A 13,632-nucleotide genomic window follows, 5' to 3' on the forward strand; every position below is an offset into this window, starting at 1 on the left:
TGATATCCAACTCCTTCCCATTCCAATCCTGAGACCCTTCCTATAGCCTGAGATGTGATATCTCAATGCCTCTAATACCAAACCTGAGATCCTTCCTCTAACATGAAATGTGATATCCAACTCCTTCACTTTCCAAACCTGAGAGCCTATCTATAGCATGAGATGTGATATCCAAGTCCTTCCCATTCCAATCCTTAGACCCTTCCTACAGCATGCAATATGATATCTCAATGATTCTAATAAAAAACCTGAGACCCGTCCTATAACATGAGATGGGATATCCAACTCCTTCCCATTCCAATTCTGAGACACTTCCGATAGCAGAGATGTGATATCTCAATGTTTATACCAAACCTGAGACCCTTCCTATAACATGAGATGTGATATCCAACTCCTTCCCGTTCCAAACCTGAGACCCTTCCTTTAGCATGAGATGTGATATCCAGCTCCTTCCCATTCCAATCCTGAGACACTTCCGATAGCATGAGATGTGATATCGCAATGCTTCTAATATCAAAACTGAGACCCTCCCTATAGCATGATATGTGTTATCTAAGTCCTTCCCATTCCAATCCTGAGACCCTTCCTATAGCATGAGATGTGATATCTCAATGCTTCTACCAAACCTGAGACCCTTCCTTTAGCATGAGATGTGATATCCAACTCCTTCCCATTCCAATCCTGAGACCCTTCCTATAGCATGAGAGGTGATATCTCAATACTTCTAATACCAAACCTGAGATCCTTCCGATAACATGAGATGTGATATCTCAATACTTCTAATACCAAACCTGAGATCCATCCTATAACATGAGATGTGATATCCAAATCCTTCCCCTTCCAAACCTGAGACCCTCCCTTTAGCATGAGATGTGATATCCAACTCCTTCCCATTCCAATCCTGAGACCCTTCTGATAGCATAAGATATGATATCTCAATGCTTCTATACCAAACCTGAGATCCTTCCGATAGCATGAGATGTGATATCTCAATACTTCTAATACCAAACCTGAGATCCTTCCTATAACATGAGATGTGATATCCAAATCCTTATCTTCCAAACCTGAGACCCTCCCTTTAGGGATGTCTCAGTACTTCTGTGATACTGTGATATCTCAATACTTCTAATACCAAACCTGAGATCCTACCTCTAACATGAAATGTGATATCCAACTCTTTCCCCTTGCAAACCTGAGAGCCTTCCTATAGCATGAGATGTGATATCCAAGTCCTTCCCATTCCAATCCTGAGACCCTTCCTATAACATGAGATGTGATATCCAACTCCTTCCCATTCCAGCCTGAGACCCTTCCTATAGCATGAGATGGGATATCCAACTCCTTCCAAATCCAATCCCGAAACCCTTCCGATAGCATGAGATCTGATATCCCAATGCTTCTACCAAACCTGAGACCCATACTATGGCATGAGATGTGATATCAAACTCCTTCCCATTCTAATCCTGAGACCCTTCCTATAGCTTGAGATGTGATATCCAACTCCTTCCCATTCCAATTCTGAGACCCTTCCTATACAATGAGACTTGATATCTCAATGCTTCTAATACCAAACCTGAGTCCCGTCCTATAACATGAGATGTGATATCCAAATCCTTCCCCTTCCAAACCTTAGACCCTTCCTTTATCATGAGATGTGATAGCCAACTCCTTCCCATTCCAATCTTGAGACCCTTCCGATATCATGAAATGTGATATCTCAATGCTTCTAATATCAAACTTGAGACCCTTCCTTTATCATGAGATGGGAATATCCAACTCCTTCCCATTCCAATCCGGAGACCCTTCCGATAGCAGAGATGTGATATCTCAATGCTTATACCAAACCTGAGATCCTTCCTATAACATGAGATGTGATATCCAACTCCTTCCCATTCCAATCCTGAGACACTTCCTATAGCATGAGATGTGATATCTCACTGCTTATACCAAACCTGAGACCCTTCCTATAGCATGAGATGTGATATCCAACTCCTTCCCATTCCAATCCTGAGACCCTTCCTATAGCATGAGAGGTGATATCTCAATACTTCTAATACCAAACCTGAGATCCTTCCGATAACATGAGATGTGATATCTCAATACTTCTAATACCAAACCTGAGATCCTTCCTATAACATGAGATGTGATATCCAAATCCTTCCCCTTCCAAACCTGAGACCCTCCCTTTAGCATGAGATGTGATATCCAACTCCTTCCCATTCCAATCCTGAGACTCTTCTGATAGCATAAGATATGATATCTCAATGCTTCTATACCAAACCTGAGATCCTTCTGATAGCATGAGATGTGATATCTCAATACTTTCCATTCCAATCCTGAGACCCTTTCGATAGCAGAGATGTGATATCTCAATGTTTATACCAAACCTGAGACCCTTCCTACGGCATGAGATGTCATATTCAACTCCTTCCCATTCCAATCCTGAGACCCTTCCTATAGCATGAGAAGTGATATCCAACTCCTTCCCATTCCAATCCTGAGACCCTTCCTATAGCATGAGATGTGATGTCTCAATGCTTCTAATACCAAACCTGAGATCCTTCCTATAACATGAGATGTGATATCCAACTCCTTCCATTCCAATCCTGGACCCTTCCTATAGCATGAGATGTGATATATCAATGCTTATACCAAACCTGAGACCCTTCCTATAGCATGAGATGTGATATCCAACTCCTTCCCATTCCAATCCTGAGACCCTTCCTATAGCCTGAGATGTGATATCTCAATGCCTCTAATACCAAACCTGAGATCCTTCCTCTAACATGAAATGTGATATCCAACTCCTTCACTTTCCAAACCTGAGAGCCTATCTATAGCATGAGATGTGATATCCAAGTCCTTCCCATCCTATAACATGAGATGTGATATCCAAATCCTTCCCCTTCCAAACCTTAGACCCTTCCTTTATCATGAGATGTGATAGCCAACTCCTTCCCATTCCAATCTTGAGACCCTTCCGATATCATGAAATGTGATATCTCAATGCTTCTAATATCAAACTTGAGACCCTTCCTTTATCATGAGATGGGAATATCCAACTCCTTCCCATTCCAATCCGGAGACCCTTCCGATAGCAGAGATGTGATATCTCAATGCTTATACCAAACCTGAGATCCTTCCTATAACATGAGATGTGATATCCAACTCCTTCCCATTCCAATCCTGAGACACTTCCTATAGCATGAGATGTGATATCTCACTGCTTATACCAAACCTGAGACCCTTCCTATAGCATGAGATGTGATATCCAACTCCTTCCCATTCCAATCCTGAGACCCTTCCTATAGCATGAGAGGTGATATCTCAATACTTCTAATACCAAACCTGAGATCCTTCCGATAACATGAGATGTGATATCTCAATACTTCTAATACCAAACCTGAGATCCTTCCTATAACATGAGATGTGATATCCAAATCCTTCCCCTTCCAAACCTGAGACCCTCCCTTTAGCATGAGATGTGATATCCAACTCCTTCCCATTCCAATCCTGAGACTCTTCTGATAGCATAAGATATGATATCTCAATGCTTCTATACCAAACCTGAGATCCTTCTGATAGCATGAGATGTGATATCTCAATACTTTCCATTCCAATCCTGAGACCCTTTCGATAGCAGAGATGTGATATCTCAATGTTTATACCAAACCTGAGACCCTTCCTACGGCATGAGATGTCATATTCAACTCCTTCCCATTCCAATCCTGAGACCCTTCCTATAGCATGAGAAGTGATATCCAACTCCTTCCCATTCCAATCCTGAGACCCTTCCTATAGCATGAGATGTGATGTCTCAATGCTTCTAATACCAAACCTGAGATCCTTCCTATAACATGAGATGTGATATCCAACTCCTTCCATTCCAATCCTGGACCCTTCCTATAGCATGAGATGTGATATATCAATGCTTATACCAAACCTGAGACCCTTCCTATAGCATGAGATGTGATATCCAACTCCTTCCCATTCCAATCCTGAGACCCTTCCTATAGCCTGAGATGTGATATCTCAATGCCTCTAATACCAAACCTGAGATCCTTCCTCTAACATGAAATGTGATATCCAACTCCTTCACTTTCCAAACCTGAGAGCCTATCTATAGCATGAGATGTGATATCCAAGTCCTTCCCATTCCAATCCTTAGACCCTTCCTACAGCATGCAATATGATATCTCAATGATTCTAATAAAAAACCTGAGACCCGTCCTATAACATGAGATGGGATATCCAACTCCTTCCCATTCCAATTCTGAGACACTTCCGATAGCAGAGATGTGATATCTCAATGTTTATACCAAACCTGAGACCCTTCCTATAACATGAGATGTGATATCCAACTCCTTCCCATTCCAATCCTGAGTCCCTTCCTATAGCATGAGAGGTGATATCTCAATACTTCTAATACCAAACCTGAGATCCTTCCGATAACATGAGATGTGATATCTCAATACTTCTAATACCAAACCTGAGATCCATCCTATAACATGAGATGTGATATCCAAATCCTTCCCCTTCCAAACCTGAGACCCTCCCTTTAGCATGAGATGTGATATCCAAATCCTTCCCATTCCAATCCTGAGACCCTTCTGATAGCATAAGATATGATATCTCAATGCTTCTATACCAAACCTGAGATCCTTCCGATAGCATGAGATGTGATATCTCAATACTTCTAATACCAAACCTGAGATCCTTCCTATAACATGAGATGTGATATCCAAATCCTTATCTTCCAAACCTGAGACCCTCCCTTTAGCATGAGATGTGATATCCAACTCCTTCGCATTCCAATCCTGAGACTATTCTGATAGCATAAGATATGATATCTCAATGCTTCTATACCAAACCTGAGATCCTTCTGATAGCATGAGATGTGATATCTCAATACTTCTAATACCAAACCTGAGATCCTACCTCTAACATGAAATGTGATATCCAACTCTTTCCCCTTGCAAACCTGAGAGCCTTCCTATAGCATGAGATGTGATATCCAAGTCCTTCCCATTCCAATCCTGAGACCCTTCCTATAACATGAGATGTATATCCAACTCCTTCCCATTCCAACCTGAGACCCTTCCTATAGCATGAGATGGGATATCCAACTCCTTCCAAATCCAATCCCGATACCCTTCCGATAGTATGAGATCTAATATCCCAATGCTTATACCAAACCTGAGATCCTTCCTATAACATGAGATGTGATATCCAACTCCTTCCCATTCCAATCCTGAGACCCTTCCTATAGCATGAGATGTGATATCTCAATGCTTCTAATACCAAACCTGAGACTCTTCCTATAACATGAGATGGGATATCCAACTCCTTTCCATTCCAATCCTGAGACCCTTTCGATAGCAGAGATGTGATATCTCAATGTTTATACCAAACCTGAGACCCTCCCTACGGCATGAGATGTCATATACAACTCCTTCCCATTCCAATCCTGAGACCCTTCCTATAGCATGAGATGTGATATCCAACTCCTTCCCATTCCAATCCTGATACCCTTCCTATAGCATGAGATGTGATGTCTCAATGCTTCTAATACCAAACCTGAGATCCTTCCTATAACATGAGATGTGATATCCAACTCCTTCCATTCCAATCCTGAGACCCTTCCTATAGCATGAGATGTGAGATCTCAAGACCCTTCCTATAGCATGAGATGTGATATCCAACTCCTTCCCATTCCAATCCTGAGACCCTTCCTATAGCATGAGATGTGATATCCAACTCCTTCCCATTCCAATCCTGATACCCTTCCTATAGCATGAGATGTGATGTCTCAATGCCTCTAATACCAAACCTGAGATCCTTCCTCTAACATGAAATGTGATATCCAACTCCTTCCCATTCCAACCTGAGACCCTTCCTATAGCATAAGATGGGATATCCAACTCCTTCCAAATCCAATCCCGATACCCTTCCGATAGCATGAGATCTGATATCCCAATGCTTCTACCAAACCTGAGACCCATACTATGGCATGAGATGTGATATCAAACTCCTTCCCATTCTAATCCTGAGACCCTTCCTATAGCTTGAGATGTGATATCCAACTCCTTCCCATTCCAATTCTGAGACCCTTCCTATACCATGAGACTTGATATCTCAATGCTTCTAATACCAAACCTGAGACCCGTCCTATAACATGAGATGTGATATCCAAATCCTTCCCCTTCCAAACCTTAGACCCTTCCGATAGCAGAGATGTGATATCTCAATGCTTATACCAAACCTGAGATCCTTCCTATAACATGAGATGTGATATCCAACTCTTTCCCATTCCAATCCTGAGACCCTTCCTATAGCATGAGATGTGATATCTCAATGCTTCTAATACCAAACCTGAGACTCTTCCTATAACATGAGATGGGATATCCAACTCCTTTCCATTCCAATCCTGAGACCCTTCCGATAGCAGAGATGTGATATCGCAATGTTTATACCAAACCTGAGACCCTCCCTACGGCATGAGATGTCATATACAACTCCTTCCCATTCCAATCCTGAGACCCTTCCTATAGCATGAGATGTGATATCCAACTCCTTCCCGTTCCAATCCTGAGACCCTTCCTATAGCATGAGATGTGATGTCTCAATGCTTCTAATACCAAACCTGAGATCCTTCCTATAACAAGAGATGTGATATCCAACTCCTTCCATTCCAATCCTGAGACCCTTCCTATAGCATGAGATGTGATATCTCAAGACCCTTCCTATAGCATGAGATGTGATATCCAACTCCTTCCCATTCCAATCCTGAGACCCTTCCTATAGCCTGAGATGTGATATCTGAATGCCTCTAATACCAAACCTGAGATCCTTCCTCTAACATGAAATGTGATATCCAACTCCTTCACTTTCCAAACCTGAGAGCCTATCTATAGCATGAGATGTGATATCCAAGTCCTTCCCATTCCAATCCTTAGACCCTTCCTACAGCATGCAATATAATATCTCAATGATTTTAATAAAAAACCTGAGACCCGTCCTATAACATGAGATGGGATATCTAACTCCTTCCCATTCCAATCCTGAGACCCTTCCTTTAGCATGAGATGTGATATCCAGCACCTTCCCATTCCAATCCTGAGACACTTCCGATAGCATGAGATGTGATATCTCAATGCTTCTAATATCAAAACTGAGACCCTCCCTATAGCATGATATGTGATATCTAAGTCCTTCCCATTCCAATCCTGAGACCCTCCCTATAGCATGAGATGTGATATCCAACTTCTTCCCATTCCAATCCTGAGACCCTTCCTATAGCATGAGATGTGATATCTCAATGCTTCTAATATCAAAACTGAGACCCTCCCTATAGCATATGTGATATCTAAGTCCTTCCCATTCCAATCCTGAGACCCTTCCTATAGCATGAGATGTGATATCCAACTCCTTCCCGTTCCAAACCTGAGACACTTCCGATAGCATGAGATGTGATATCTCAATGCTTCTAATATCAAAACTGAGACCCTCCCTATAGCATATGTGATATCTAAGTCCTTCCCATTCCAATCCTGAGACCCTTCCTATAGCATGAGATGTGATATCTCAATGCTTATCCTTGATTCCTGTAGTAAATTGCTTTCCTTTGCAGGCCGACTCCTCTCACGAATGCCTTGTCTGCATGCATTCTCTCCTGGCCATTCTCTCACCGTGGCTATTTGCCTACCCCCTTCCTCTCTCAGTGGATGGACTTCTCCATCCTAGCCTCCTACCACTCAACTCCGCCTACTTGGAGAATTCAACATGAACCTGCATGCTTCCTGACCTGGACTTTTACGAGATCTGCAACTCTTCATGTCGCTGGCCCTACACACTGCAGGGAATACTCAGGATTTTCTGATCTCAGACCTCCCCCTCTGTAACCCTCTCAACAATCCTCTCCCGTGGTGATCAAGTTCTCATCTCCAAAGAAGGCTAACTGCCAGCTGTTCCTCCTCAGAGGAGTTCTCCCTTTCTGTCCCTGCTCCCTGCGCGTTGCAAACACTCGCTTCCCTGCTCTCTGGTTTAGACGCTTTTCCTTCTCAGAGGCCTTCTTCCTTTCTGCCCTTTTCGCGTTGCAAGTACTCGCTTCCCAGCTCTCTGGTTTAGACGCGTGTTCCCTGCCTTCTGCCCCTCTTCCCGCTGCCTTCAAATCAAAAAATGAGCTCCAAAAGATACACAGTGCTCAGAATGCTCTATAACACCCATTATTCAACATATAGCCGTAACCCGCTAGACGTATTGAAACGTGCTGTAAACTAGCAAAAACAGCTAGAAAATGTACTTTCCTCGCGTTTTTGTAAATGCTAATTCTGATGGGTTCCCATGTATGTACTGTCCGTGCGTTTGTTGTCGAATCCTGAAGTTTTTAACCACTGTTCTCCCATACAAGGGTGGGGTCAACGTCTACTGCTGTTCACAGACTGAATGTATACGGTTGAAATCTTCAAGGCATTATCAGCTTTCCTGACTGTTTTGGAACGTGTATTTGCCATCTGTTAATGCAGTCGCCCTGTGTTCATCGTCCCTTCTACTTTACAGGCTGCACTCCCCTGGTGATCACATTCTCCTCTCCAGAGCAGGCTGACTACCAGCTGCTCCTCCTCATAGGCGTTCATCCTTTCTGTCCCTGCACCGTTTCGCGTTGCATGTACTCGCTTCCCAGCTCTCTGGTTTAGATGCGTGTTCCCTGCCTTCTCTCCTCTTCCTACAGCCTTCCAATGAGCTCCACAAGATACAGTGTTCAGAATGCTTTATAACACCCATTATTCAACATATAGCTGTAACCCGCTAGACGTATTGAAACGTGCTAAAAACGAGCAGAAACAGCTAGAAAATGTACTTTCCTCGCGTTTTGGTAAATGCGAATTCTGGTGGATTCCCATTTTGTACTCTGTTCGTGCGTTTGTTCAGTCGAATCCTGGTCTTTTGAACCACTCTTCTCCCATACAAGGGAGGGTCAAAATGTGTTGTTCACAGGCTGAATTTATACTGCTGAAATGCTCGCTTGTCTGCTCTCTGGTTTAGACGCGTGTACCCTGCATTTAACAAAACGCGAGGGAAGTACATTTTCTAGCTGTTTTTGCTAGTTTTTAGCACGTTTCAATACGTCTAGCTGGTTACAGCTATATGTTGAATAATGGGTGTTATAAAGCATTCTGAACACTGTATCTTGTGGAGCAAATTGGAAGGCTGTAGCAAGAGGAGAGAAGGCAGGGAACACGCATCTCAACCAGAGAGCTGGGAAGCGAGTACATGCAACGCGAAACGGTGCAGGGAGCAGGGACAGAAAGGATGAACACCTATGAGGAGGAGCAGCTGGTAGTTAGCCTGCATAGGAGAGAAGAATGTGATCACTAGGGGAGTGCAGCCTGTAAACTAGAAGGAACGATGAACAAAGGGCGACTGCATTAACAGATGGCAAATACACGTTCCAAAACAGTCAGGAAAGCTGATAATGCCTTGAAGATTTCAGCCGTATACATTCAGCCTGTGAACAGCAGTAGATGTTGACCCCCCCTCCCTAGTATGGGAGAACAGTGGTTAAAAACTTCAGGATTCGACACAAACGCACGGACACAGTACATACAACATGGGAACCCACCAGAATTCGCATTTACAAAAACGCGAGGGAAGTACATTTTCTAGCTATTTTTGCTAGTTTTTAGCACGTTTCAATACGTCTAGCGGGTTACAGCTATATGTTGAATAATGGGGTTATAAAGCATTCTGAACACTATCTTGTGGAGCTCATTGGAAGGCTGTAGGAAGAGGAGAGAAGGCAGGAACACGCATCTAAACCAGAGAGCTGGGAAGCGAGTACATGCAACGCGAAACGGTGCAGGGAGCAGGGACAGAAAGGTGGAACGCCTCTGAGGAGGAGCAGCTGGTAGTTAGCCTGCTCTGGAGAGGAGAATGTGATCGCCACGGGAGTGCAGCCTTGAAACAAGAAGGGACGATGAAAACATGCTGACTGGAATAACAGATGGCAAATACACTTTCCAGAACAGTCGTTTTATCCGATAATGCATTGACGATTTCAGCAGTATACATTCAGCCTGTGAACAGTAGATTTTGATCCCCCCCTTGTATGGGTGACGAGTGGTTAAAAACATCAGGATTCGACTGAACAAATACACGGAGTACAAAATGGGAATCCACCAGAATTCGTATTTACCAAAACGCGAGGAAAGAACATTTTCTAGCTATTTTGCTAGTTTTTAGCACTTTTCAATACGTCTAGCGGGTTACAGCTATATTTTGAATAATGGGTGTTATAAAGCATTCTGAGCACCGTGTATCTTTTGAAGCTCATTTGTTGATTTGAAGGCAGCGGGAAGAGGAGAGAAGGCAGGGAACACACGTCTAAACCAGAGAGCTGTGAAGCGAGTTGTTTTCTGCAACGCGAAACGATGCAGAGAACAGGCACAGAAAGGAAGAAGGAAAAGTGTCTAAACCAGAGAGCAGGGAAGCGAGTGTTTGCAACGCGAAACGGTGCAGAGAGCAGGGACAGAAAGGGAGAATTCCACTGAGGAGGAACAGCTGGTAGTTAGCCTTCTTTGGAGATGAGAACTTGATCACCACGGGAGAGGATTGTTGAGAGGGTTACATAGGGGGATGTCTGAGATCAGAAAATCCGTGAGTATTCCCTGCAGTGTGTAGGGCCAGAGACATGAAGAGTTGCAGATCTCGTAAAAGTCCAGGTCAGGAAGCATACAGGTTCATTTTGAATTCTCCAAGTAGGCGGAGTTGAGTGGTAGGAGGCTAGGATGGAGAAGTCCATCCACTGAGAGAGGAAGGGGGTAGGCAAATAGCCACGGTGAGAGAATGGCCAGGAAAGAGAGAATGCATGCAGACAAGGCATTCGTGAGAGGAGTCGGCCTGCAAAGGAAAGCAATTTACTACAGGAATCAAGGATACTCCCCCTCATGAACGGTTGGATCTGGGCATGGAGAGGAACTTGTCATCAGGGAGGAAAGTGTCAGAGCTCGAGACAGCGCTGGCCGTCATCCATGTCTCGGTTAGACCAAGGACATCAAGGTCGGGTTCTTCCAGGAAATGGCAGATGTCAGATGAGTGTTAACTGAGTGAGAGTTGAGAGTGGGGAGGGGTACAAATCGGTAATCCTTGCGGAGGTGTAGAAGGAGCCTGACCTAGGGCACATGAGGAAGGAGAGAGGAAAGGAAGCAGAAGAAGGGAGAGAAGACACAGCAGGAGTGCATTATCAATCCGGGAGCTAGGAGTGGTGAGGTTAGACGGGGAGGTCTGAGTCTCAGGATTTGAATGGGAAGTTCGATATCACATGTCATGCTATAGGAAGAGTCTCAGGATTGGAATGGGAAGGAGTTGGATATGATATCTCTTGTTATAGGGAGGATCTCAGGTTTGGTATTAGAAGCACTGAGATATCAAATCACATCCTATCGGAAGGGTCTCGGGTTTGGTATTGGAAGAAATGAGATTTCAAATCTCAGGCTGTGGGAATGGTCTAGGCTAGGGTATGGTATTGGAAGGGGTGAAAAATCACATTTCATGCTACAGGAAGGGTCACAAGTTTGGAATGGGAAGGAGTTGGATTTCACATATACTACGGGAAGGGCCTCAGGTTTGGTATTAGAAGCATAGAGATATCACATCTCATGTTATAGGAAGGGTCTCGATTGGAATGGGAAGGAGTTGGATATCACATCTCATGTTATAGGGAGGGTCTCAGTTTTCATATTAGAAGCATTGAGATATCACATATGCTATTGGAAGGGTCTCAGTATTGGAATGGGAAGGAGTTGGATATCACATCTCATGTTAGAGGGAGGGTCTCAGTTTTGATATTAGAAGCATTGAGATATCACATATACTATTGGAAGGGTCTCAGTATTGGAATTGGAAGGAGTTGGATATCACATATGCTAAAGGAAGGGTCTCAGGTTTGGAATGGGAAGGAGTTGAATATCACATCTCATGCTAACGGAACGGTCATCAGGTTCGGTATAAGCATTGAGATATCACATCTCTGCTATCGGAAGGGTCTCAGGATAGGAATGGGAAGGACTTAGAATTCACATCTCATACTATAGGGAGGGTCTCAGTTTTGATATTAGAAGCATTGAGCTATCACATCTCATGCTTTCGGAAGGGTCTCAGGATTGGAATGGGATGGAGTTGGATATCACATCTCAAGCTATCTCAGGATTGGAATGGGAAGGAGTTTGATATTTCATCTCAAGCTATAGGAAGGGTCTCAGGTTTGGAAAGGGAAGGATTTGGATTTCACATCTCATGTTATAGGATGGTTCTCATGTTTGGTTTTAGAAGCATTGAGATATCACATCTCATGCTATAGGAAGGGTCTAAGGTTTGGAAGGAGACGGATTTGGGTATCACATCTCATGTTATAGGACCGGTCTCAGGTTTGGTATTTGAAGCATTGAGATATCAAGTCTCATGGTATAGGACGGGTCTCAGAATTGGAATGAGAAGGAGTTGGATATCACATCTCAAGCTATAGGAAGGGTCTCATGATTGGAATGGGAAGGAGTTGGATATCACATCTCATGTTATAGGAAGGGTCTCAGGATTGGAATGGGAAGGACTTGGATATCACATCTCATTCTATAGGAAGGCTCTCAGGGTTGGAAGGGGAAGGAGTTGGATATCACATTTCATGTTAGAGGTAGGATCTCAGGTTTGGTTTTAGAGGCATTGAGATATCACATCTCATGCCATCAGAAGGGTCTCAGGATTGGAATGGGAAGGAGTTGGATATCAAATCTCATGCTAAAGGGATGGTCTAAGGTTTGGAAGGGGAGGGATTTGGACATCATATCTCATGTTATTGGAAGGATCTCAGGTTTGGTATTAGAAGCATTGAGATATCACATCTCATGCTATCGGAAGGGTCTTAGGTTTGGTATAAGCATTGAGACATCACATCTCTGCTATCAGAAGGGTCTCAGGATTGGAATGGGAAGGATTTGGATATCACAATTCATGTTATAGGAAGGGTCTCAGGTTTGGTATTAGAAGCATTGAGATATCACATCTCATGCTATAGGAAGGGTCTCAGGATTGGAATGGGAAGGACTTGGATATCACATCTCATGTTATAGGAAGGGTCTCAGGTTTGGTATTAGAAGCATTGAGATATCACATCTCATGCTATAGGAAGGGTCTCAGGAATGGAATGGGAAGGACTTGGATATCACATCTCATGATAAAGGAAGGGTCTAAAGTTTGGAAGGGGAAGGATTTGGATATCACATCTCATGTTATTGGACCGGTCTCAGGTTTGGTATTAGAAGCATTGAGATATCAAGTCTCATGGTATAGGACGGGAGTTTGCTATCACATCTCATGCCATGGTATGGGTCTCAGGTTTTGTAGAAGCATTTGGATATCACATCTCATGCTATCGGAAGTGTATCAGGATTGGATTTGGAAGGAGTTGGATATCCCATCTCATGCTATAGGAAGGGTCTCAGGTTGGAATAGAAGGAGTTGGATATCACATCTCATGTTATAGGAAGGGTCTCAGGATTGGAATGGGAAGGACTTGGATATCACATCTCATGCTGTAGGAAGGGTCTCAGGTTTGGAAAAGGAAGGAGTTGGATATCA

The sequence above is a fragment of the Ambystoma mexicanum genome, chromosome 13, assembly GCF_040938575.1.
Source record: "Ambystoma mexicanum isolate Mex_15411 chromosome 13, UKY_AmexF1_1, whole genome shotgun sequence".
NCBI lineage: Eukaryota > Metazoa > Chordata > Amphibia > Caudata > Ambystomatidae > Ambystoma > Ambystoma mexicanum.